Source organism: Castor canadensis, chromosome 3 (assembly GCF_047511655.1).
Source record: "Castor canadensis chromosome 3, mCasCan1.hap1v2, whole genome shotgun sequence".
Lineage (NCBI taxonomy): Eukaryota > Metazoa > Chordata > Mammalia > Rodentia > Castoridae > Castor > Castor canadensis.
The window spans coordinates 154,348,687-154,375,396 of NC_133388.1; the positions used below are offsets into that span (position 1 = coordinate 154,348,687).

Sequence of the window (26,710 nt, forward strand, 5' to 3'; positions counted from 1 at the left end):
AAATCTTGATCTTTACAAATTAAGACATGATTTTGAGTACAATTAAAAATTATCTTTCTCTGACACTTCCAAATATCCACTGATGCATTAAATACCTTTATTAACAGATTTCCTAGTTAAATCAGTAGATGTTCAAAGCTCTAGTTTGTAGAAAGGCAGAGGTACCTCTGTGGCAACAGAGGACAAGTGTTTCTCTGGGTTTAGCATGAATGTTTACAGGTGGATTGCTTATTATAACAAATAGTACTATGGTACTGTTCATATGGGATTATTTTAATGCATGATAAAATTTGAGGTGTTTAATAATATTTACCAAAGTTTAGAATTTGACATTTGTTTTGTGTTTCATTAGGAAATGCGGGGCATGTTGCTTGATTTGGTGAACTAACTTTAGGTTGTCTTTCATTTTAAGGATTATGTCCAGAGCATAAGAAAAGAATAAAGTGAAAATGTTTCAACCTTGAAAGCAGAAAGTAAAGGACATTATAAACTTGCTTATAATTCTTGTTTAGATTGCATCTGATTAACTATTTTCCAATCTAGTTGTGGCATAATTGGCACATGCAAGGAGTTAAGAGGAAATTCAATTCTTTATTTGGAAAAGGAAATTCTCTACCTTCTCCACCTTTGTAGACAAATGTAACATATTAATATCCAACATAGGACATGTTCAATGGATTACAGCACAAACTGTAGGAATCAAAGAAGTCTATAAAAGGTACCAATATTTAAGTTACAGTGCCTAATACACAGAATGAATTAACTCACTGATGGACAGTACATAATAAAACTTGTTGTTGCTCCTGTAGTGATATTTTAGCAACCACTATAAGAGTATACAACCAAATTAAGCATTTTGTGTGAAAAAGTTACTGAATGCATTCAAACCTGATTGGAGCTATATGAAAAACATGTTAGTTCTCTTTGGATGCCTCTGATATGGAATTGTTTCTCAGAAAAAGTCACCAGTCCAAAGAAATATATTCCTTCACCAATCAGTCCTCTCTCCAGAATGTCAAGGCTACTCCAAGTCTTGCTGCACCCTATGTAATGGATCTCTGTAGCTTGCATGAGCTAATTCCCGGCACATCCTTTAGATGAAAATTAACAGCAGTTTTTCATTATGACACTGGGACCCCCAACTGTGCTCAGAAGTGTTTCAGAAAAAAATATGGCATTATATGATTTCACATATCTATATATTTTTGAGGTTTCAAAAAGCACCTTTTTCAGAACCACTTATGTAAATACAATGATGCTCTAATAGAGGTGGAATTATCATTATATTTCATTTTAAACGTTGAAGAAAGAAAAAACCACATGGCACAAATTTGAACTAGCACATTGTTTTCTTGATTTACAGAGTTTGAAGAGATACTGAATGAATAGCCCGCACTAATGTAATATTTCATGTACTTTCTATAGTTCTGTGAAATTTCTATAATACAGTAAAATAAGCCTTGCCTCAGGTTTAATGTCTTCTGTTTATTAGCAGAATATGATGCACCTGCTTGAGACACCTGCACATTTTAACTTAGCATTTTAAACCAAATTCAATCAAGTATGCATTAGCACAATGACTCACCATCCAGTACAGTAAGAATTTAGGGTTTGGTTCACAAATTGCTTAGCAAGATGGATGTCCCCTCTACCCTGCCGCCTTGTTGCTCCTCCAGCCTCACCACCCCACGTGGAGGATTATCTATCACAGAACAGTAGTTTTATCCTTATTGTCAGGAGGAATTAGGAGTTTATTTAACTCTTGAGAGGCAAATCCACAAGACTCATGGTCTGTTGTTCGTGAGACAACAGGAATTTTATTTGTGATTATAAATAGGCATATTTTCAAAGAGAAATGTCCATCAATCATGAGAACATGAACCTTGTGCATGACAATTTTTCTTCTCATTTATAACAGCAGCTGCCAAGTCTGTTTCCTAAAGGAAACAGAAAAACAGAAAAAAAACTAGAAGCCCTTTTTATTTCTTCTATGTTTGGCTTTATCATTATTGCACACTTTCTCAAAATATCTATATTTACTTTTCAAGTAAAGTATGACATATTTCTACAATATTTATTTCTTATATTTAAATATATTATTTCTCTTCTCCTTCTATATTTATGACCCTCTCACTCTTGGTTTCATTAATCAGATTTGGGTTTTTGGCTCACCTTTTATATTTATTCATTCAGCATATTTTGAGTTCTCATTGTCTTCTCAGGACCATCATAGGTGCTGGCAAATGTTTCTTGCCCTCATACAACTTATATCCTAGTGGAGGTAGAAGGTGGAAGTAGAAGATAACTGAATAAGTAAACAGATAAATAAAAACAAGGATGTAACTTACCATAATGGTAAATGATATGAAATAAATAAGTTTATATGATGTGAGGAAACTTATTTCTTTTCAAAATTCAGTCCAATTTATTTTTATTTTGTGAACTAACTTTGAGTCAGTCCCTATTTGATAATATTTCTATAAACGTTAATGGGTTTGACCTGTACCTTAACAGAACTTCTATCCCATCAGAGAAGGAAACACATAAACAATTACAACAGACTGTGGCAAGTGCTGCAATGGTATGGAGAAAATCTCTGAGGATCCCTAGAGGGGAGAAGGAGACTTTCCAGGGCAAAAGACAACTGACTGGACTCTTGAAAGGTCAATAAGAATTCATTGCTGGTGGATGTGTAAAACCACGGAAATTTGGAACATGATTCCATTCAGGAACATATATCTAGTATTAGTAAAGAGCATGAATGTTTGTGTGCTGGGCTTAAATGTTTGGGTTTCATCCTGAAGACAGTAGGAAACTACTGAAGGAATTAAAAAGAGTGAAAATGAGGTCAGATTTGAGTTTTAGAGACATCATTTGAACAATTTAGATGAGAGTGGTGACATCATTCCAGAGGTAGAGCGATCAATAGGAAACACTGCAATAAGTGCCAGCAAGATTCAAAAGGCCCTCACCTGGAGCAAGGTAGCCACTAGGAATACATACGTATGTGTATATGTTAGTGAAGAAGAAGTGAGTGCCTAATTAAAGGAGGGCCAGTTAGAAGAGCGATTTGGGAATGAAAATGATTTCTTGATGTGAATGAACTTAAAGATGGCTTGTCATTTTAATGAAAAATGATGTTAATTAGAGTCTAAAATAGAATGGAATAGGTGCAATGTGCTTAAGTAGTGATCTAGGAGTTCTACAGAAGTGGTTCCCAACTTGGAGTGATGTTGCCACTCAGGGAACAATGGCAACACAAGGAAATGTCTTCGGTTTTCACAATTTTGGAGGCAGTGCCACTGGCAAATCTAGTGGGTAAAGACCAGAGGTGCTACAAAAAATCCTATAGTGCATAGGACAGCCCCCACTATAAAAAATAATTTTCTAAACCAAAATATCCATAGTGCCATAGTTGAGAAATCATGCTGTAGAATAATAATATCATAGGTGCAGGTAAGCCTAGTTCATCCAAAACCCAGGAGCAGAAGCTGCTGCACTAAGGATAATGTTGAGGAGACCTCAACATTAAAAGGACTTTAGCTCTAGGCCCACAAGCTTTACCCAGTTAAGGAAGCAAGCTGCTTCATCCATCCCCACTCTTCTTCCTGTGCCTTCAGAAAAGACACAGCTAAAGGAAATATTTCTAAAATATATGTCCTTGTTGATATTTACTTCTTTGTGATATGCACAGATATTGTTGTTGTTCGTAATGTAATACAGGAATGTCCTAGTCACTTTGAGGGAGAAAAGGCATCCATCCATTGCCTACTCAATGGACTAATGCATCTGGGTTTCAAAACCTGCTTTAAAAATGTAATACAATCAATTACCAGTCAGTAGGGGATCAATAAAGCAATTGGGATATGTGAGAAAGCTGGTTTTAATGATGGCAATGGCTAATATTTATCAAATGCTCACTAGAAATAGCTTTTCTATGAATTTTCCTTCATTGTTCAATTAATCCTTAAACATCTCTATTTTATGGAAGTAATATGACTATTTGCTCTTTACAAACAAGGAAACCAGGACAGGGTGGGATTCACGAACTTTTCTAAGACCCACAACTAGTGAGTGTTGGTGTCAGTAACACCTGAGTATATAACTCTAGGGCCACGTTCATACTTGCTGCTCTGTTGTCTTTTGAATTACTTGCTGTAATTATTACAATGTCACACAATTTTCATTTTAGACAAAAAAATCTAATTTTTTCTGAAAATGAAAAGGTAACAGACTCACAATGGTGTCACATGTTTCTGTAGTAGAATGTGTTGGAGAATTCAAACTTAGCTAGTTGATGCTAAGTTAGGGGCCTTGTCATTCTTCCCCAGATCATGAATCCTGGGAGAAAAGAGGTAGGTGGTTTCAGTTGGTCTTAAATTGACATGGCAAATACTCCTTATTTCAACTGAATGTGAAAATTCTTATCTGTAAGGAAACTTGGAATAAAAGAAAAATTGAAGTGGTTTGTTTAAAACTGAAAAATAATACTGCTACATATCAGTATTATAAACTCTCTTTGTTTCATATGAGTAAACTTTTGAAAATGAAAATACATGTATTGAAGAATACGTATATTTATTGAAGAATACATATATATTGAAGAAAATCCAAATAGGACAATAGGTCTTGTTGGAACCTAACTCATCTTGCAATAAGTAAATTCTGTATTGATTTTATCTACATACACAAATATAAATACAAAGAAAACAATGCATTTATAAATTACGTCCCCAAAGTATAAAACACTTGCAGTGACATCCCTGAAAAACTTTCTTCATTTTTTCAATTTCTGGCCAAATAGTATTCTTTTTTTTTTTTTTTCATTTTTCTTTTATTATTCATATGTGCATACAAGGCTTGGTTCATTTCTCCCCCCTGCCCCCACCCCCTCCCTTACCACCCACTCCACCCCCTCCCGCTCCCCCCTTCAATACCCAGCAGAAACTATTTTGCCCTTATCTCTAATTTTGTTGTAGAGAGAGTATAAGCAATAATAAGAAGGAACAAGGGGTTTTGCTGGTTGAGATAAGGATAGCTATACAGGGCATTGACTCACATTGATTTCCTGTGCGTGGGTGTTACCTTCTAGGTTAATTCTTTTTGATCTAACCTTTTCTCTAGTTCCTGTTCCCCTTTTCCTATTGGCCTCAGTTGCTTTAAGGTATCTGCTTTAGTTTCTCTGCATTAAGGGCAACAAATGCTAGCTAGTTTTTTAGGTGTCTTACCTATCCTCACCCCTCCCTTGTGTGCTCTCGCTTTTATCATGTGCTCATAGTCCAATCCCCTTGTTGTGTTTGCCCTTGATCTAATGTCCACATATGAGGGAGAACATACGATTTTTGGTCTTTTGGGCCAGGCTAACCTCACTCAGAATGATGTTCTCCAATTCCATCCATTTACCAGCGAATGATAACATTTCGTTCTTCTTCATGGCTGCATAAAATTCCATTGTGTATAGATACCACATTTTCTTAATCCATTCGTCAGTGCTGGGGCATCTTGGCTGTTTCCATAACTTGGCTATTGTGAATAGTGCCGCAATAAACATGGATGTGCAGGTGCCTCTGGAGTAACAGTCTTTTGGTTATATCCCCAAGAGTGGTAATGCTGGATCAAATGGTAGATCGATGTCCAGCTTTTTAAGTAGCCTCCAAATTTTTTTCCAGAGTGGTTGTACTAGTCTACATTCCCACCAACAGTGTAAGTATTCTAACAGATTTTTTTCTTTCAGTTTTCTTTTGCAGATTTTGCTTCCATGGTTTATTTCTAATCACCTCAAAAATAATAAATTATATAAATTGTAGAAGCCTTTAAAATGAATTTTAAAGGTACTTTTTTCTCCCTGAAATATAAAAAGTTAATGTTTAGAGAGAAAATAGAGTCAATTTTAATGTAACATAAAAATATCCAGAACCTAGCTTAGCATTACAGTCTTGTACATAGTAAGTGTTGGGTAAATACTAAAGTTTTTGGAAATTCTTTCTAAAAGTTTAAAGGAATTAATATTATTGTTTAAATTGTCATAAACAAAATATATACAAGAAGGATGAAAACTACTCTTAGGAATTCATAAGTAATTTCACTAATTTACCTAAACATTAAATGACAGATTGGAGGTCAGTGTCAGCATGAGCAATTAGAACATGTATGTTGTGACTTGAGGAATTCACTTTATAAGAACATTTCAAATAACACTTTACAAAGCATATGCACCCACATTCTTTCACTTGGATCTCTACTGTTCTTATGAAGACATTGGTATAAATATCTCCAATATTGAGAAATAGCCAATAACCAACCTAATGCTCAAATAGCATTAAACCACTATGCTTTCACCATATAGTTTTTATACATTCTCTCAATCTTTTCCCATACTGGGATATATTTCACCTTTTTATTTTTCAAATGAGAAGTCAGTCCTTTATATGGGCATCTTCCTCCATCTCCATTCAAATGTGGGAAGAAGCCCAGAGCTTTGTAAAAGCAAAGCAATTCACATAACTCTCCAGTCTTTTCTCACACATCCCAAACTATTCCATTAATAGCACTCTGGTTTTAACTTTCATGGAAACCAGACTCTCAAATTTATGATATCTACCAGGGATAGCTATCATTTGCCAGTTTCAGACCAGTGAGTTCTCTGTAATCTTTCTCACTGACATGTTGGGTCAAGACATTTGCTCTGTGCATGCTGACTCTACCCTAAAGACTTCCATCTTGGAGATGGACCTGTGGTGGCACCTGAATTTGTTCTCATGCTCAGTGCCATGACCAGTTGCACTGCTCTGATATTGCTCACTCAGCAGCATCTTTTTCAAGTGCATGAGGCCAGTCAGTTCCACAGTTAACTGGAAAAGAGCTAGGTGCTCAGGGACACTATATGGAGGTGTTTGACATTATGGTGAATGTTTTCCTTCCCCTCCTGAATGCAGAATGCATCATATATTTCCTCAGTCCCCAGTATTGTAGGAAAGGGTGTCTGCACCTTCAGATGGAGGGGACTTTAATCCTTTAATAACTTTCCCAGGACAAGTGAGTAGAATCTCTTGGTTTTTTTTCTTTTTGGTTTATTCTGCCTGGAAATAGGAAAAACAGACAAAATTGCCCTTAGAATATATGTACACAGTAAAAATTATGACAAGAATTCTTTCCAAGATAAACAAGCCATGGTTCTATTTCCTCTGAGATTCCAGCATCAATGTCATACATTGGTAACTCTGACTTACTACTTTGAATGATTCATGAATCAATGGCCAAAACTGTAACTGATTTAAGAAACTTAATGGCAAATTTCCACTACAGAAACTCAATGTGTTTGTTTAAAAATAAATTAAATTCCTAACCAAAGATCCAGAAAGTCTCTCATAGAGGAAACCATTTCTTTTACCAAGTAGATGTTTAGATAACTGGTTTATTTTAAAGCCTGTCCTTTTCAGATTAAATTTGAATTTTCGTAGCTGAAGAATCTGGGTTATTAACTTTCAGCTAAAAATAACATAGAATAAGAAAATCAAGTGGAACAAGGCAAGGCAATATGGAAACATGGAAGATTATAATTTTCTTCAATTTCCCTCTTTTGGAGATTAGAAGTTTTGTAGTTACCATAAATGGTAGGTGCAATATTTTCCCTTCTTTAACTCTGATGATTTGATTTTTAGTAAACAAGTGTTAAGCTTTTTTCCAGTGCTTCCTTTAGAGAAACAATTGGTGATACTCTCTTTCATATAATAATGGGAAATGACTTAAGGAGAATCAAATGCTCACTTTACCAAACCTGTCTTCTAATTCTTTCATTGTTAAATCAAGGAGATGAGTAACTAGGACCTTATGCTTAATTCCTGCTTCTGTAGTCCACTTTCTGAAAAATGGTAGCTGAAGTACACATGCTATACTTAGTCTACTATAAAATTATTTCATAGCTAGCCCTGAAGAAGTATTCAAGGAAATTCTTTGAGTTGTGTATTGTGGCCAAATGGAATTATTTTTATCACTGGTATTAGAAGGCTAAGATGAACTTAAAAGGTAATCATATTGTGATAGATGTTTTTGCTATGGCATGGTTAAATTTCAAGAAGACAGGCTAAAAATTCATGTGATCCTAAGCCAAGACCCAAATTTTATCTCTCATGTCTCTGCTTTTAGGTTCTACATGTGTCTACCTCTATCTTAGTATTGACAGATCAAGTCTACAAACACTCGAGGGCCATTGATTCATATAAGTTATTTAAAGCCAATATCAATTAGAATCATAAAATACAAGCTATGGCTTTTCTAATAGGCTAGCACCAACCGAATATTTAACACTTCTTAAATATTTAACTAGTATTAACACTTTGAATCTTCAGAAAAATTTTATTAAAGAGATTATTAAAATGATATCTAGGCTGAATTAAATAGGGTATAAACTATTATCCATTTCATTAAAGTGTTTCAAAGACCTTTAAAGTACAAGTTGGAAAGAGCAAAAAAAAATTACATTAGCAAGTTCTTTTACATTTCATCTTTTTGATGTGAAAGAAGTTGAGAAGAGGGAAGTGAGTACTTCATTTCAAATTTTTTAAAAGGAAAATCCTAAAAAGGTGCCATCAAGAAAAAGTAAGATAATGTTTTCAGCAACCTTCAGTAGACCTCAGACAATCTGAAGGTTGGCTCATTCTTCCTAACTCATTACAAGGACAGGACAGCCCCACACTCACAGGGAGTGTGACAGGGAGTTGGCACCTATCATCAACCACATTATGGACTGATGCTAGTCCCTCTAAGTATTGCACCATTATACCTGATGCCTTCCAGGATTTGTCTGACTAAATATCATAAGCACAAACCAATTGTGGTTTTCTCTATGAAGGCAAGGATTTTTGAGAGTTGAGTTTATTGATGTGCAATTTACACACACCAAAATGAATCTATTTTAAATGTTCCAGTCAATAACCTTTGATAAATTTATACATCTCTATAGCCATGCCACAAATATGTACATTGTCCCCAAATTTCTCTCATGCTCTTTTCTAGTCAGCCACATGCCGTCCCAGACTTGAGGCCATCATCTCCTTTTCATTACCCTAGATTTGTTTTGTCTTTTTAATAATTAGCTATTATTAAGGCTGCCTCCTGAAAGCATCCATTTGAGATTGTGTTATATAGGCTGTAGTATCAATATGAAAGCACAATTAGGCAATACCTGGCATTCACTATTCAGTTATGAGCCTCATAAAATGCTAGAAAGGTCTGAACATCAGTCCATCAAGTCAACAGTTATAGGACCACCTGCAGGGAATGTGATTTCTGTCTCTGTAATATCACATTCAACCATAGGCTCCTGAACTGTTCCTACCCAGGATTTTACATGGTTTCATATTAGAGAGGACACTTCTTCTCTCTTGTAGTATAAAATATATTTTAAAAGATGATCCTGGGAAAACATGACCCTGCTTTGAAAATTGATTGAGACTGCCTATGTCATCTCAGGAGAAAGAAATTTATGATCAGATGTGGAATGACTCTGTTTCATTCCCCAACTCTCATATTAAAACATTACCAATTGGTTTTCAAGATTTCTCCTACTGCAGCAACTTAAAAATAATTTGGATATCAATTTTTTTGCTTACTGTTGTGTTGTGATTCTTTCCTCTGTTGTCACAAGTATGAATATCAGGTAATGGGCACCATTCATTTTTGTGCTTAGTAGTTTTCCTGGGGTGCCAGTGACAGGAGAAATGTATGCATTAAAACAAGCGTGATGAAAAGCAGCTCTCTTTATAATTTCAGCCCAGCTGCTGTATTGATGGATACAATCTCTACCACATGCTCCAGGTGGCTTCTAATGCCTGACTCCCTGCAGAAGCCTCTATTTGCACATCTTAAACCACTTATTGGATTTGAACAGGATTTTTCAGCCTGAGTGCAGTAACAGTGTTCACTTGTGTAATATTTGTAAATCCTGGCTTTACATTTCACTCACCAAATCATCGTCAGAAGACATTCAACAGTGCCTTTGTGTATCCCCGATTCTCTGCTTCAGATTAGATTGTGTCCATTTTGTGTGACTAAAAAGTGTATTGATAGATATATTTTCATCATGTTGGCATGCACAATGAAAAGCAATTCAATTAATCAGTCTACTCACATGGGGCTTTTCTTTGTCTCTCAAATTCATATGAAATTCATTTGAAGACTTTGCATTCTAAGTTCACAAAGGTTAACTTTTCTTCAGAGCATGCATCTCAAAGGACTCTGCTCAACTTGTCTGCTGTTGCTTAAATTTCAACTTTCCACTCTATCAGTTGCTTTGAATTATTGTTCTTAAGACCTTTAATAGATGCTAACAATACATTAGTATGATACCCTGTAACCTACATAATTTAAGGCTGTTATATTTATGGATGGAAGCTGGAGATGACTAAGGAAAATGCTTTCTTTTGGTTTAAATGTAATAACAGCAATGCAACCTCCAAACAGGTATTTTTCCTTGCCCTTTGTATGCAGGTAATACACATTTCAGGAGTTCTAATATAACTGATATCTGCTCACCTATCTAGCTTTTGTAACACTTAAGATACTTGGTAATAGGTTAGTTCACTAATTAGTAGGAACAACAAATGCCTTTGATTTGTAGGCAATGCCCACAGTGATTACGATGCTGAACCACAAGAAAACCTTATTTCTTACATGAATGCCATACTAAAATTCATGGCACATTAATATATATTACAGCTCAAACCTCAGGTTTTATTTTAAGAATTATTGTTTCTGAAAGATTGGGCTTCTTTTGCCTGAGAAATTCTTTCACTACCTGGCACCATTGGTATTCAGAAGCATAATATGTCACATAAGCTAAGCGTCAGCATCTCTGCCTCCTCTGTGCAGAATAAAGACATATTTTCTTGTTGAGTGATGCTTGTGAGTTGATATTCCAGAGCAGTTGGCTTGAATTGTGACCTGAATTCAATTATGTGTATGTGAAATGTGGATGATTACAAAAGGATACTCTGAAGGATGGTGGGGAGATAGAAAAACAAGAATGGTGACCTAATGATTGTGTTTAGCTTTGGAGTGGGCTTACATCAATGTTCTCCACTGAACTCTCCAAAGCACAAAGGGTAAGCAGACATGTGCAGCAAGGGACTGAATAGAATAAACCAAGGAACCTTTATATATCTTGTGGGTCAATAACCCTTGTGCTAAGAGGGATTTGCATTCTGAAGGAAACTATTCCTCTACCCTTAGTACCATCTGCCAGATTCAAAGTCCATTTTCTGAAAGGTACTAAAGCATAGTACATTTTGTTAATCCTATCAAAATATTCCCTAAGTATATTATATCACAACATTCATCAAGTACATAAATCCCAAATAACTCCAAATATGCCTATGACCTCTAAGCATAACTCTAAGGTTTAGTGGGGAACTAAGAAATAAGGTACAAGACAAAACCAACAAACATATATGAAAAAGGAAGCATGACTATTTTTAGTTATATCAAATCTTAATATTTTATATCATGAGCTAAGTGCACATGGATACACTTTCAGTGTATAATTTACACAATCTTTGTAGTAAAATTCTTAATGGATGTGTCAGATATTTTAAAAATAAAATTAGGCAAAAGCTGAACCTTCAAATTTATTTGTATTTGGCTTTCAAGAATGCTAAGCCACACAGCTAGGTATTTATATGTGTCTTTCCCCATTCTGACTTTACTATTTGTGATTTGTTTTACCGTTATATCCTACTTTCACCTCATTTGCAAGTGGCTTGAAAACTAGCAACTATGTTATAGTAACACAGCCACATGACTTGGCAAAACAATGTCAAGCACAAAGAATAAAAATTTACTGGTGAATAAATTGTGCCAATAAGAATACACATTTTTACCTCCTGAGTTTCATTCACATCAGAGATAAACTTCAAATAAAAACTCCTTTTCTTCTGGTTGATTGGGGCAAACACACTGAGATACTGGCTCTCAAACTGAGTCATACTTTGCCATTTTGAAAATTCCCAAATACTGCTTTGTTTACACCAGAGCCCTTACAGACAGTGATGTCCTTCCCTATCAGCTGTGACAGACCTGGATCAGGATGGCATGGTACTTCTGTTACTTTCCCTCCTTATATGACAGTCACTTAAGACAAATATCCAGACAAATTCTGCTAGATATTCTTGGCATTTGTGTATTTGTAGTCAACACATAGATATTTTCCTGCCCTACCTTCTTCTCTACAGTCTCATGATAGTGATTGTTAACAACATTAAGCTTCAAACATGGATAGGTCCACATATCCACACTCATCACCTCATTATCATTCAACAAGGCAAAGGCAAAATTACTTCTCATTCAGAGTACTCTAGACAAATGGCTAAGTTTTCTCACAAAGACCAGTGAGAAAAATGGGAGTGTAGAACCCTATAATTACTCCAGTGTCACAAGCAAAGATAACCACAACATTATAGACGAAATAACACTAAGAAAGCCACCGTTTGTCAAGATAGGAGTGGGAGGACTGATTTAACTGCCAATATGACCAAATTAATTATTTGTGAGGATTATTGTAAAATGCATTGTATGGCTATGTGCCACTATGTCCCTTGTTTTTTCTTAGAGCACCATACCATAATGTCTAACCATATATAAGCAAGAAGAGTTTTGAAACCCAGCCTGATTTTAACTATGTGTTTTTCATAATCAACCATGCCCAATACACACACACACACACACACACACACACAAACACACACACAATCATGACAAAACAGCTTAGAAGAAAGAACTTTAGTCGCCTGAGCACTGTATTCTCTGTATTGACCGTGGGATTTTGATTTTATATGAGTCTGTCTTTAGTTTCACTTTAGCTTTATAGTCTTCATGGAACAACTAATCAAAACAGAAAGATCTGTTTCTGCTCATCCTGTTCAGTCCTACCCACACTGATGTAGGGTATATTAGAAAGTCAGAGTATGGCACCACAATAGCAATCTGTTATAAGAATGGCTCCCCAGGTTGCTATCTTAGAAGAAACCTGTGTTTTCCCATCATGTTGCCTAGAATTTCAGTTTTCCATCATAACTAGTGTTCATGAAATGTGAACTCTCCTTAAAGGTACACTGTAGCAGTCCCAAGAAACAGCTCTCACCATGGCCAGTTTGGGAAAGTTGCCTTAAAGTACACTTAATCAAAGAAGAATAAATTTTAGAAGAGATAGTTCATGTTTTGAATAGTTTAAACAATGGAATCATGGTAGAATATAAGAATTAGTATAAGATAATGTAGAAATCTCCAAACTGCAAATAACCCACAAAAGGGTAGCACGTAAATACAAGTCAAATAAAATAAATTTAATGAAGGAAGATTAATATAAGCATATTTGGCACTTCCTGGACAAGAATTAGCCACAGTACAAAGACAAAGTATGTAAGATTTGCTACATGAAAATAAAGGTTGTAGTTGTTATTACATAAAGTTTGGAAAATTAAGTGTATTTTGCAGAATCATCAAATATGGTAGTGCTGTCTTCCTTAGAATACTTGTACTTCATTCTCTTCACAACATCCTTATTAAGTGGCCTGGTATGATGGTCATTAATATTGCTATCTTCTGTTACAGTATAGGCTGGCACTTCCTGGTCTCATTATGCTTAGGACTAAAAGCCTAGTCCTGGCCAGCGAGTTGTGAGTGGAATTAGCACGTCAGTTATATGCCCCAGAGTTAGAGTGTCCATTCAAAGCCTACACAACACATTCCTGTCCCCTTAATCATAATGACTAGCAACATTCAAGATAATGACTATTTGGTTAGCCTGGGCCTGGGTTGACTTAAATGCTCAAAGCATCCCCACCAACACATACTGAATAGAGAGTGTGAAAACATGGAATCCCCTGAATTCTAGGGCTGTTTGTCACTGCAGCATAGTCTTTTTTTTTTCCTGATGAATACAATAATGTCTGCCAAAAAATCAGTGATAGTAGACTTTATTCAGGTCTTTTGAGGGTTTCTCTGAGATGTAATTTTTATCTTTTTATGTTGACCCTGTATCCATCTTTCTGTAGCATCCCATTATTAAGCTAGCTTTACCTCTTGAGATTATAGAATGCAAATCTAGTTCATCCTTTACATGATTGCCTATCATAGTCAGTTAATTATTCTTTAGGGAACATTATTGATCATCTATTAAATGCCTAGCAATAAACTCAATGAGTGTAAGAATAAGTAAAACACAGCCTCTGCCTTAAAACAACTATGCTCAAGTAGGTGTATGCCTGGCCCCTTTGTGTGACTACCACAAAAGTAAACTAAGTACTCTTGGAAATTTAATTTTGCTTGTCTTCTTACATTTTGTTTTTGCTCATTTATTTCTAAATGCTCCTCTAGCATATGTTGGTAATGGGGCTTCTAAACAGGGGCTAAGTATACTGTAGGTTAGGTGAGAATTTTAAATGGCCTAATGTTGAGGAGAGGGTTTTCAAGTCAAGCAAAAGAATTTTCATGAAAATTACTGCAACCTTTCATCTGCAGCATCTCTGGTAAAGAGCTCGCATTACATTATGACTGTCAGGCCTTTTCTTGTGACAGCTCAGCCTGGCATAATATATAAGCTCAGTTGTTTCAACTCCTCCCTCTTTGTCACCCCTTTCTCTTCTCATGTAGCTGACATGCTTCCGTGCATAAAAATTAATGTTCCCATTTCAACTGACTCATTTGGCAGGAACAAGTTTGCAAGCCAAAGCAAATATGGAAAGAGGGAAAGAAATAAAGCACAAACAAGAGAGATGAAGAGTGTGTTTGTGATTCTACAAAATGAGAACCAGTATTTTATTACTTAGTACAACCAAAAATTACTTTTATAATTTCTGATATCAAACTGATGCTAAGCAGTTCACATTAATGAAATATATACCCTTAAAGTAAGAAGCAACTAATAAATTTTACATTAAAATTACAAGGATATAAAAGACAAGTATGACATAAAATTAGATTTTCTGTTGGATGCATATTTTTTCTATGATAAATTTCACCTGAAGATTAATAATTCTTCTATTAATTCTATATTATATATATATATTTGACTTTATTCCATTATCAGCATTACAAAGCCCCAAATCTAAAACTGTCTAATTCACAGATCTCAACTAAAATGAAAATATGAGTTAAAGCTACTAATTCTTATCACAATTTCCTTTGCCCTGAACAGACTCAGATTTTTCCAATGTTATATTAGCTTAAGGAAGAGTGTGCTGTGGGCCTTCAATTATAAAGAAAACCCAGTGGGTGGCTTGCTTGTGTAAAAACAGGAGATTAGGACATAGCTATAAAGAAGAATCTTTAAATAATAGATATGTAAAGTATAATTTTAGCATTTTATGTAAAACGATTTTTAAAAACAAGGACAATAAATAACATAGAATTAAATTATTAATCACATTTGGACTCTGTGTGATTCCAACTACATTTTTCATTTAACTAAATATCTAATAACCATATCTAATTATTAAGATTACAACTATAGGAAAATAATATTTGGAATCATCCATATATATGCTAAATGAATGAAATAGATTAATTATCTGTCAATACTTATTTCAGTATGAAAGAAGAAAAAGAAAACCACATGGAGAAACACTTGGAGATATGAGTAGAATAGAAATAGATGTCATACTACCGCAGCCCAGGTTAAGCCCAAACACTGAATAGTTCTTCTTCAGACTTGATACACTGTCCTGTTCAAGCACAATGTTCTTGCAGGTCATGGAAATAAGGGGCATTTTTCTCCAAAGAAAAGTGGATTGAAAATTTATATTTCTCCACTGTCACATCCTATTGTCTTAAAGAGCCAAAGCAAAATATATAGCAGAAGTAATTCAAGTCCCAGTATTTTTATTCTTATGTATGTGGATCTATAACTGCAGTAGTAAAACTTTCAAAACCAAATGACCCTTTTTATGTCTACTTTTATTTGTCTGTATTCCAATTGCAAAGAAAGTCTATAAAACAGTTGCACTCTGTAATATGTAATATTCAATTCAAGTTATCAAAACAGGGAAGGAATGGCTGTAGTTTTAAAATACATTTGTCCATGACCTTCATTACAGTAGGTAAAAGAACTTAATTATTAAAAGAGGATATATTAATAAATAAACCTTATCTGTTCTTCACTTGTAAACAAAGAAAACAAAATTCAGAACATTCTTTTTTGTACAATTTGTCTTTTATTCAAATGCTTTGTAAGATTTTTACTTAATGTTAAAGATTAATTTATTCAATTAACTTCTAGAATCTTCTCCACTTTCCTATATCATATTTTAAAGTTTTAGTTCTCTTTAACATTTCTATAATTCTTAGGAGATAAATGAATGGGTTATATTTTATTTAATTTTAATTTCTAAGCAAGTGCTGACCCCATTTTATGGTCAGCAAATTAGCATGATTACACATGAAGAGAGTGTAATGCTGTGAGTAAATGAAACCCACACAAAGTAGTATGCACTTCATTTTACCAAGAAGCAAGGCCATCCTTATATTACATAGGAGTTAGCTATACAAATTATGCAACTTATATCACAGACTCAAGTTTCATATTACTTTTGCACATGAAAGGAACATATGTGCAGTTTTTATCTTCAGATTTTGACAGGGAATTTTTGTTTGTTTGCTTCATTTAATTACTCATTGATCGGAGGGAGACAGAGCAGTTCTGACGGCTTGCCACATCTCTGCCTCAAATGCTTTTTCTGATCCTGTTTTTTCTTATCTATGAACTAAACTAAATTCTTATAACTTCTAAAACTATTCCTATATTTATGATTCCAGAATATGTGAATGACACAACATGTGACTTCCAAAGCTAGGTCATAAAAGGCATTGGAGCTTCTGTGGTTTCTTAGATAACGTGTTTTGAAGGAAGCTCTTCCCCATGTTGTTAGGATGCCCAACCAACACTGTTTGTAGACTTACCGCCAATAGCTCCCATGAACGTAGATGGTCCCAGACAAACATTCAAATGGCTGTATCCCTTTGACTTCATCCATATAACTCCAGAGAGAAATTTCCTCTCATGCTCTCTCTGTACATCTATCCTAAAGAATCTGCAAGTATAGCAAATCATTCTTTCCATCACAAATTTTTAGGATATTTGTTTCATATTTGAGTTGTTCTTCATTTACTTCTACTATTCCAGCACTTGCATGCATTATAAGCGCTCATAATTCTAACAGAAAGTACGAACTGTATCTCAGTACAGTGTTCTGAGAATGCTACTAAAAGAGCTATTAACTGGCCAAGAAAAGTTACCAGTGATTGTTAAGAGGAAGATAACTGTTGAACCAGAAGTAAAGCACTTGCAAGACATGGAGGTAGAAACTCATATAACTCACTTTAACTGAAAGAGATAGTAGGAGTGCCCAGTAGAGGGAAACAGGCATGGACAAATCTGGAAAGGGTTCTTCTATCTTGCCTTTATATTCTAGCTTGTGGATCTTAAACAATAAATGTATCAGTCCCTGGGGGGTCAAACCCTGAGACTATGAAAAGTCAACTGAAACATCTTCAGAGAAATGAGTCCCATAGGGGAGGCCCTTGGTCAAATAGGTTTTGGACTTCTGCTGAGATAATGAGTACCATTAGAAGAGCAAGAAATAGCATGTCATGAATGTCATTTTATAGCTCATTCTGGCCACAGTACATATATAATTGGATATGAGAGAAGAACAAGCAATTTAGGAAGCAAAGATACTTTTCAATATTCCTGAAAATAAAGTAATAAGGTTCTGAATCAAGGCAGTAGTTCAGGGAATGTAGAGAAAAAGAATGGAAAAACAATTTTGGTTTAGAATCAATAGTTATTTGAGATTCATAAGATGTGGAACACACAGTTTGTAATGTTTGGGGTCCCTTGGTCTGGACCTAAATCTTCCATCTACCTGGCACTACCTAAAAAGTCTTAGAAAAGGAACAAATGTTTACATTTTACAACTATGGAGAAGAACTTAAAATCCATGCATTCCTAGATCAAGAGACAGAGTGCAAATCATTCACACATACAAAACTAATTAAGACATGAATTGAAAAGAACAGAAATCCAATTTTAGGTACTCCCTTTTAAATGGGAAGCACCATCAGAAATAAAGAGCATAGTATGAATGGTAACCATGTATCTCAATGATGCCATAAGTTTGCTTATGTTAATAAAATGACTATGTTGATTTGAAGGAATATTGATCATCACCTAGATCTTTTGGTAAATTCCATCTTTTATGTGGGAGGGTGAATATAATGCAAATAATGTGTACACATTAATCTAAATAGAAAAATGACCCCTTTGAAACTATTCCAGGTATGGGGAAAGGGGGAAAAGGAAAATGATGGAGGGGGTGAATTCAACTATGATATATTTGATATAGCATAAAAACCTTTGTAAATGCCACAATGTATCTTCTCTCAGCACATCAATTAAAAAAAAGAAATCAAATGTATGAAAATAGAAAAATGAGACCTACTGAAACTATTCTAGGAATGAGGGGAGGAGAGGTAAAGGAGAATGATGGAGAGGTTGAATTCAACTATGATAAATTGCAAGAACCTTTGTAAACATCACAATGTATCCCCAGTACAACAATAATAAAAACAATTTTTAAACTCTAAATCTCCACTCAAATTACAAGTTCATTTTGTGCATGTTAGGCATTTCCAGACTACATTTGAAACAGAATAGCTCTTGTTACGTGCTCTACACTTGGGAGCACATGTATTTATTGATAGAATACTTACAAGGCACTTACAGTGGGCCCATAATTGCTCCAAATTCCTAATACATATATTTATTCCTCATAAAACTTTATAAAGTATGTATTATCATCTATTGTAGATAGTTGGAATTTCTCCACTTTATAGAGGAGAGAACACAGACACTGGGAGGTTGAGTAACTTACCCTAACTCAAAGCAATTTAAACACAGATAGTCTGGCTCCAGGACTTACGCATATCTACAATATATACTTCATTAATATTTACTAAGGACAGAAATAAAGAATGAATGAATAAATGACTTGCTACATGGTTCCTAAATCCACTAAACTAACATTTCTGAGTTTCTACTTTGTCCCATCTCTGAAGTATGGTAGTATTGTAGACAATGAAAAGATACACTAATGATGATGCTGTAGAACAGTATTTTCTCAATGCAGGGTCCATATAAATAGCATCTTCAAGAATTTTAACTTTTATTTGACTAAATTAAGGATAAATTATTGATCTTTAAAGTACCCATCATTGTCCATAAGTATTCAAAATCAATACTGACTATTAATAACAAAATGGATTGCCTTTTCTCTATAAAGGGATTCCAAATAGATAAGTGGGAGATATTAGAGACTAGAAAATTAAGAGATACCATTTACATGAAGAAGTAGGCTCAAATAAAGACTTCTTCCAGGAAAGAAAAATCTGAAGCCTTATATTTATTCATTGATCTGATTAATAATATCAAAATATTGTGGGTGAATGGATGTGACTCAAAAGAATTATATTGATATCAGAATAAAATTAAAAGGTTCGAGAAAGGCCTGTCATATATAAGAAATAAAATCTCACTTGAAAACTTGACCTTTAACTCAGACTCTCCCTTGGTTGTTTTATACATAGATGACAAAGGTATCTTTAAAAAGGTAAATATTGGGACTGGTAGAGTGGCTCAAGTGGTAGAATGCCTGCCTACAAGCATAAGGCCCTGAGTTCAAACCCCAATCACACCAAAAATAAATAAAAGATAAATACAGAAATCACTATCAGGTTTGGTGAGAAAAGTGTTCTTATGACCTTATTTTCCAGTTACTCCATAGAGCTCTTTGCTTACTTTTCAGACCCATTTTTACCAGTCTTTGTTTCTGTTAACATTGAGTATTAGATTTCGCAAAAAGAGTACAATAACAATATATTATTTATAGCCCAAAAGTAATTGTTGCCAGTTATATTGCAAACAAAATTATTCTTGGATATCTCTCCAAATCTGACAATACATTAACTCATCTTATTGTTGGTAAACTTTACAGTTTTTATTGGCACCTCTCATGGGGGTTTTTTAAACTATTGCCTCATTAAAACAGTTCACTTGAAAAAGTAGAAGAACATTTTTTTTTATTTTGCTGGAATATTTTGGGCTACACTTTTATCTAGAGAACTCTGAAACAGTTTTTACTACAATGAATACAAGATAATGATTTATTACCTGGTCTATAACAAGAATTATTTATAACAACACTAAATAATGTATAAGTTTTAACTGTGACAACAGTAAGATGTCTTTGGATAGTAATAACGAAGAAGCATTATTTGAAGAGAATACCTTAGAAGCTTGTGAAAGAAATTCCAGTCTAATAGAGTTATGAAGAATTATCAAATATAAATGAGTTAGGTACATGAACAGGAGGAAGCTCTAAGTGGCTCCAATATCAAGAAAGCTCTGCAAGGTGGGTGGTTTTATTCATTCTTGTCTATAATACTCTAGTGTAGAAATGCTGCCTAATACACACTTTGAATTATATAAAATAAATTTGAAATCTTCCTCCTCCATATATTTAAGATGAATTTAAGGATTTTAACAACCACAAATAGGTCTTTAAAATAAACTTCAGTTCCAGGTTTTTTTTTAAACTTTATTATTTCCATAGTAATTTTGTCTTTTTGGGAAGTAGCTATTTTACCTGGACTTTTGCATTAGGAAAAAATACAGTTGTAGTTTATGCAATTTAGAATTAATTAATATCAATTTATTAATATTTTAATAGTCATAATTGATAAAATTTTGATATCCACAAGTATTTTAATGTGCTTTAATTTTTAGCATCAATAATTAATAATATTTTTGATATTGAAAAAATGTGTAACTATTTAGTCTAAGTCTCCAAAACAGAGTAGATTTTCAAATTATATCTAGAACTAAAAGAGTAGGCATAGGTTTCTTGATCAGACAATAACATTTCTCATTTTTCTTATATATTCTGAGAACTGTCTAGGTCTTATTGGTTCTTCACCATCTCTGTCTGTAGACTTCTTACTTCAAAACAAGAATAAGTCACTGGATTTTCAATCTATTTTTTTGTTGTTGTTTATAATGAAAGTTGCTTCAGGGTATCTCTTCTTCCCAATTCTTTGGGCACAAAGAACTGTGTACTTCCTACTTCTTTTTGCCTTATCAAGGCCTCTTCTCTACATTGTTTTCTGAAAGAAAAAGACTGTAGTACCACACTACTTCCTAGCTGCTCTAATTCTACAAAAGAGGCAAAAAATAATCAGTCCATTCCATTGGAAAGAAAAGTCAATATTGCCTTGATCCATGTCAGAATTATGGGATAAAAAGTTGATGCTGTTTTAGATATTTAATATGCTTGCTTAGTGAATATTTCTTTTACCTCTAGAATGTTGACGCAGAGCTTGATACAATGTCATTAAAAGTCAATTTTAAAAACTTAAATTGTGGCTGCTTTAAGCCAGACCTTCCATGAAGTTTGAGTGAGAAGACTTCCTTACAAAGCTAATCACCTCAGAAATGCAACTCTGCTGCATGCTTTCATTTCACACCCAGAGGCAGCCACAAAAACCCCAAACAGAGGAGATATACAAACAGGTTTCAGTATGCACACACTGCTACCCTGGGGCTGGGTATGTGCATATTTGTGTACATAGTATATGAATGTGTGCAGAGCAAGTGGGGATTACAGCTGAAATACAGCATAACTAAATACACTGCTGTTGAAAATTAGACTTTATGGGAGCAAACTAAAGGTGCAAAACACCTTGTAGAGTGTGTTTTTATATGACACGCCACAATGTTCCCTAATTATTCCAATGTGGAAATATTAGAATAAATAGAAGCAAATTTATTTCCCTCCCTGATTCCTAATTACAATATACAGGCTACAGATAATAGTCTTTTTCTGCTGTCACGATTTAGCAACTTTTGAGTCAGTTTTTAACAGTCCACCCTCTCCTTTGTATGATGCTATAAATTGCAACACAATTCAGCACATCAGTGTGTAATTTCCCCCAAGGTTTTATAAAAATCATTAATATAAAACATTAATGTGAAGGGCTTGAAGGCCTTTTTTTTGTTAAGAGTTTAAATCTATTGACTTGTAACTGGCTTTTAAAATGACATTTTTCCTTGCTGCCTTCAATTCAGTCCAAATTTAAAAAAAAAAATAAAATAAAAAGATGCCAGATGTCATGAGGCCAATAAGCAGGTGGGCCGAAGCTTCTGTACCAATTCAAACTGGCACTGCATCAAACCTGGTGGGTATAACCTTTAATTCACTGCTTCCCTGGCACCAGATCTAGTGCCATCTGCTCAGCCTTGCTAAGCTGTGCTTGTTTCTGTGCAGGGACGATGCCAACAGTGCAAACTGTCTCCTACATGTGCAGGGAATCGTCGGTGCAACCAGTTTTTCAAGACCCATATGGTGGCATCTGCGAATGCACACTGTCAGCATCGCTGCCTATACCACCCTTCGAGTTTTAAGAATGGGAGGAGAGAATGCCAGTTTGTAATTCACTCTAGAGAGCCAGGAGAAAAACTTTTCCCTTCCTTCTGACTGCTTTTATGGGGTCTTTTGAAGTGAGCACCCAAGGCATTGGAAGAGACTTGACTTTAGCTCAGAGGCCAAGAGCTCAAGGAAGCCTTATGTACACATCATACCCAGAAGAACCCCCCTCAAGGACTTACTAAAGAAGTCAAAATCACAGACACCCAACATCCTCCTCCATTCATGCACCCACACTCCAGAAGGCTACCTTTACAGAATCCTTTCTTATTTCCCATAAGACTTCAAGTACTGAGATTCACATAGATACAGAGAGGGTGTTAATTTGTCTTTCTGGAAAATAAATGAAGATAGGAGAACAGATTTGTTTGTCACCATCCACATTCAGCATGCCTTGGAGATGCAGGTCATTTTTGAACTATGGTCCTTTATGAAAAGTGATATTCATTATTTATTCTTTCACACCATTTTCTGAGCACTGATGAGGTAAACTGAAGGAAACACACACACACACGAATCATACTATGATTTCCATCTAGCTTCATTAAGTGTGTGTGCCTTGTAGAATAGCTGGGGAGTAATAGCTACCTGTGTACAGCATTACCCCAGAGCAAGCCCCCAGCTCTTGAGTGAAATGGTAAAGTTTCTAAATTCATACCTACTGATAATTTCTTATTATGCTCCATATCTCAGGACAAATGCTCTGAACCTACCTTCCAGTGGAGTTAGAGAAGAAACTGATCAGTACTCTGCTAATAAACAGATAAATAAGTATTGGTTTGTTAGTTTGCTGTTCATTGCTTATTTGTATATTATGATTTCCATAAAGCTTCTATCAAGAAATCTAATACATAGTAGCTATTCAATAAGTAGGAAATATAAATAAATAAATTTATAAACACAGGAATGTTTTTAGATGACCTAATAGAAAAATAATATTTCAGAATATATGGGATACAATAAGTACTGGTTAATTCAACTGAATTACTATTGTTATTAATAGAGAAATATAAGAATAGTACTACTTACTGCATACCAACTGTATACTACATACTGTGGTTAGCACTTCACATTCTTTATCTTCTTTTATAATTTCAGCAATCCTGTTAACTACTAATAAAACCCCTGTTATTTAGATGAGAGAGCCAGCTCTGGGAAGTTGAGCTAGTAAGCATCTGAGCAAGAGTCAAATCTAGTTCCATCTGACTCCGAAGTCTGAGATCTTAATCACAGCATCAAATGGTCCCTCCTCTATCACAATATTTGGTAAATTTAAATGAAAAAAAAGTGTCAGACAAACAGGTGTATGTTTCTACCATATGTTAGGTTTTGTCTCAAAAGTTTTGGATTTATTAAACTATTATTATTTTTGACTATTACTAAGGTAAAGATTTGGGGTAAGATATACAATTAACTTTATTTGTTTAAAAGACTGTCATATTCCATTAATACAAAACATATATGTCTCGATAAGGATCTTAAGATTCTCAAATTCAAAAAATATACTTCTCACTCTGCTAGCACCTATTTCTGATGGCTACATTTCTGCATGTGTGGTGACTCCTAACTGCTGCATTAGTGATCTCGGTGCCATCTGGCAAAATAAAGATCTTGAAATACATGGCAAAATCACTTAGGGAAAGTACCATGATAATTGCAGTACAATATTTATCACACATACTTGAGTATGTTCATTTACCTGATATTCTCTCTTTCTTTAGTTGTTAACTAAAACTAGGGAGAGAATATATTTCCCAATTATAATTTTAAAACAACTAAAAATCATTAGCTGTCACTGGTATTGGCTATCACTATATATAGTGATATAATTTGGGCAACAGAATCAGAGCTTAATGACATCCTTCACCCAAAGAAATATGTCGCATAAAGTCATAGTTACCTTGAATTCACATATATATACATTCTACCTTTAACATTGAAAAGGTCTGTTTTTGAACATGTTTATAATGTCTTCCTCTTTGAAGTGTTCAAAATAACCCTTTTTCTCACTTTTCATCACTACCATCCTCTAGTCCATATGTGTGCACAGTTTTTTTCCTAGTTAATGGAAGGCAGGAAGGCAGGCAGGAAGGAAGGAAGGAAAGAAAGAAAGAAATGAAACAACAAGGAAAGAAAGAAAGGGGAAAAAAGAACTTAATATGCTAACATTTGCTATAGGGAACATATCTAGCAGAAATTCAGCCAAGAGTCTGTCTCAAATGTGCATTTCTTCTCAATAATTATTTTATTTTTTTTACTAATGCTAGAGAGCTATTAGAACAAGATAGAAAGGTCAGAATATAGCAAGATTTTTTTTAAAGGCAAATGGTTTATAAAAAATTAAAATTTAAATAGCAGAGCATATATACTGAGAGCAGAAAGGCGGTTACTCTATGTAGAGGCATAGGAGCACACACTCTAAATAAATGCTAGTGACCATGTGTCCTTTACAAATATGCCTAATCTCAGGCTGCAGTAATTTTTCTAGTTCACTGAATTGCTTCAAGGATCAAACACAATAATGGATTTGACACTGCACCATTCCATGTGACATGAAATACAAATGTAAGGTGACTTTTTATAAGCATTATTACCATTCCTTATTGCTAGTCAGGGCCCAAACACTTTTGTCAACAATAAAGGGGCAAGTAAGATGCTCGTCATCAAGAAAGTCTGAGTCCAAATGGCAGATGTCTAGAAAATGACCACTTTGCACATTTAGGTTCCACCTCACCTCACACCAGAGCTGCCAGGCCAACTGACTTGATCATCATAAGCCTAAATCAGCACATTTTGGTTCTTAGTGACCACAGTCCTCATTTGCATGCAGGTGGGTCTTGTAACTTGAAATCTCTTCAGAGTTTAATTCTTAATGGAAAATATCCTTGATTGAGATTCACAGGAAGAGAATAAATATCACTCCAGGGGAGCTTCCTAAAATGACAGGTCTGAAGACATCAAGTTTAGAAGCACTATCCTACCCTGTCTTTTCTCTCCACCATTATCTCTTACCTCTCAGGCTCTGCACACTGAAGCATTGAGTCAAAAAGATTCTTCTTTGCTCTGTCTTCCAGTTCTGGCCACACTATCTTTCCCTTCTCTGATCTTCCATTGGGTGCCTCTTTTTCCCACCTCTTTTAGACTTCATAAATTCAAGGAAGAAATAGCACCAGTTTTGCCAACTGCAGAGGGAACCAAGAATGAAAACACAAGCCCACTCATAAAAGCATTCAATGTGAATGCATCTAAAAACTTACTTACCATACCCATTATCTAAGTACTATGTTATATTTAATCTTTACATCACTCCATTGAGTAGAGGATAGAGCGCTAAGTAAAGGCAGAAGTACCAGGGGAAAGAAATGAAAAATGCACATAAGAAATGTTAGTCCCCTGCTGAGACAGTCCCACAGTCTAAATTCATCTAGGTGAGGTATTGAATGATCACTAGGCCATACTGAAATATAAGGTGATAATTACTAGCGCCTAAGACATTGGTGCCAAGCCAATAATTGCAACAGTGACAATAAAGACAAGAGAACAAGTGAAAATGAAAGAGAGAACAAGAACATAAAGAAGATACAAGTGAAGGCATAACAGAAGATTTTGTCATTTTAGGAAGTTGTAGCTCTTGGTAATGTTAAGAGAAGTCTGTGAAAAACTACAGAGATTAATCAGTGCCTAGTTCATTTGCCAGCAATCACAAACAGGTGTTTTGCAAGATTTTTTCATGGATTCAGAACTCACTCCACCTTCAAGTTATCTATTTCCAATTGAAGATTTGAGGCTGCCTGGTAAAGTTGGATAACATACTTAATCTAAGCATTGTAATTCTTCCTTGTGTTCTTATAGGTGATGCCTGTTACACCACTTTGAGCATTTCTATGCGTAGTACTACTCTAAATGAATTTCATGGACTAAACCATTTCATCAATCGCTTGTCTCATAGTTACTGTGTGCAGAAGCCAGAGCATATACGTCTCAGATCTCCCTTCAAAGGACAACCTGCTGTGAGAGCCATAGCTAGCTGCCATCCATTGGAGAATCTATTGCAGCAAGCACTTGGAGGCCACCCAGTTCCTGGACTGTTCCCAGCCAATGTCTGAGCACAGTGGAGGTACTAGAGGTACATATTATGTCAAACATAGGACTCCTCTAGTGGGAAATATTTGCTTGAGAAC

At 34.9% G+C, this 26,710-nt stretch overlaps 1 long non-coding RNA gene across 1 annotated transcript; it reads right to left on the reverse strand.

Moving 5' to 3' along the window:
• Positions 1-5,385: 5,385 nt before the first annotated feature.
• LOC141421351 (uncharacterized) lies at positions 5,386-25,707 on the reverse strand. The gene is made up of 5 exons (XR_012445944.1): positions 25,542-25,707; positions 16,951-17,081; positions 9,965-10,049; positions 6,989-7,079; positions 5,386-5,845 (listed from the first exon to the last, which is right to left on the reverse strand). It is a non-coding gene; the product is annotated as an uncharacterized lncRNA (long non-coding RNA).
• Between the last annotated feature and the right edge of the window lie 1,003 nt (positions 25,708-26,710).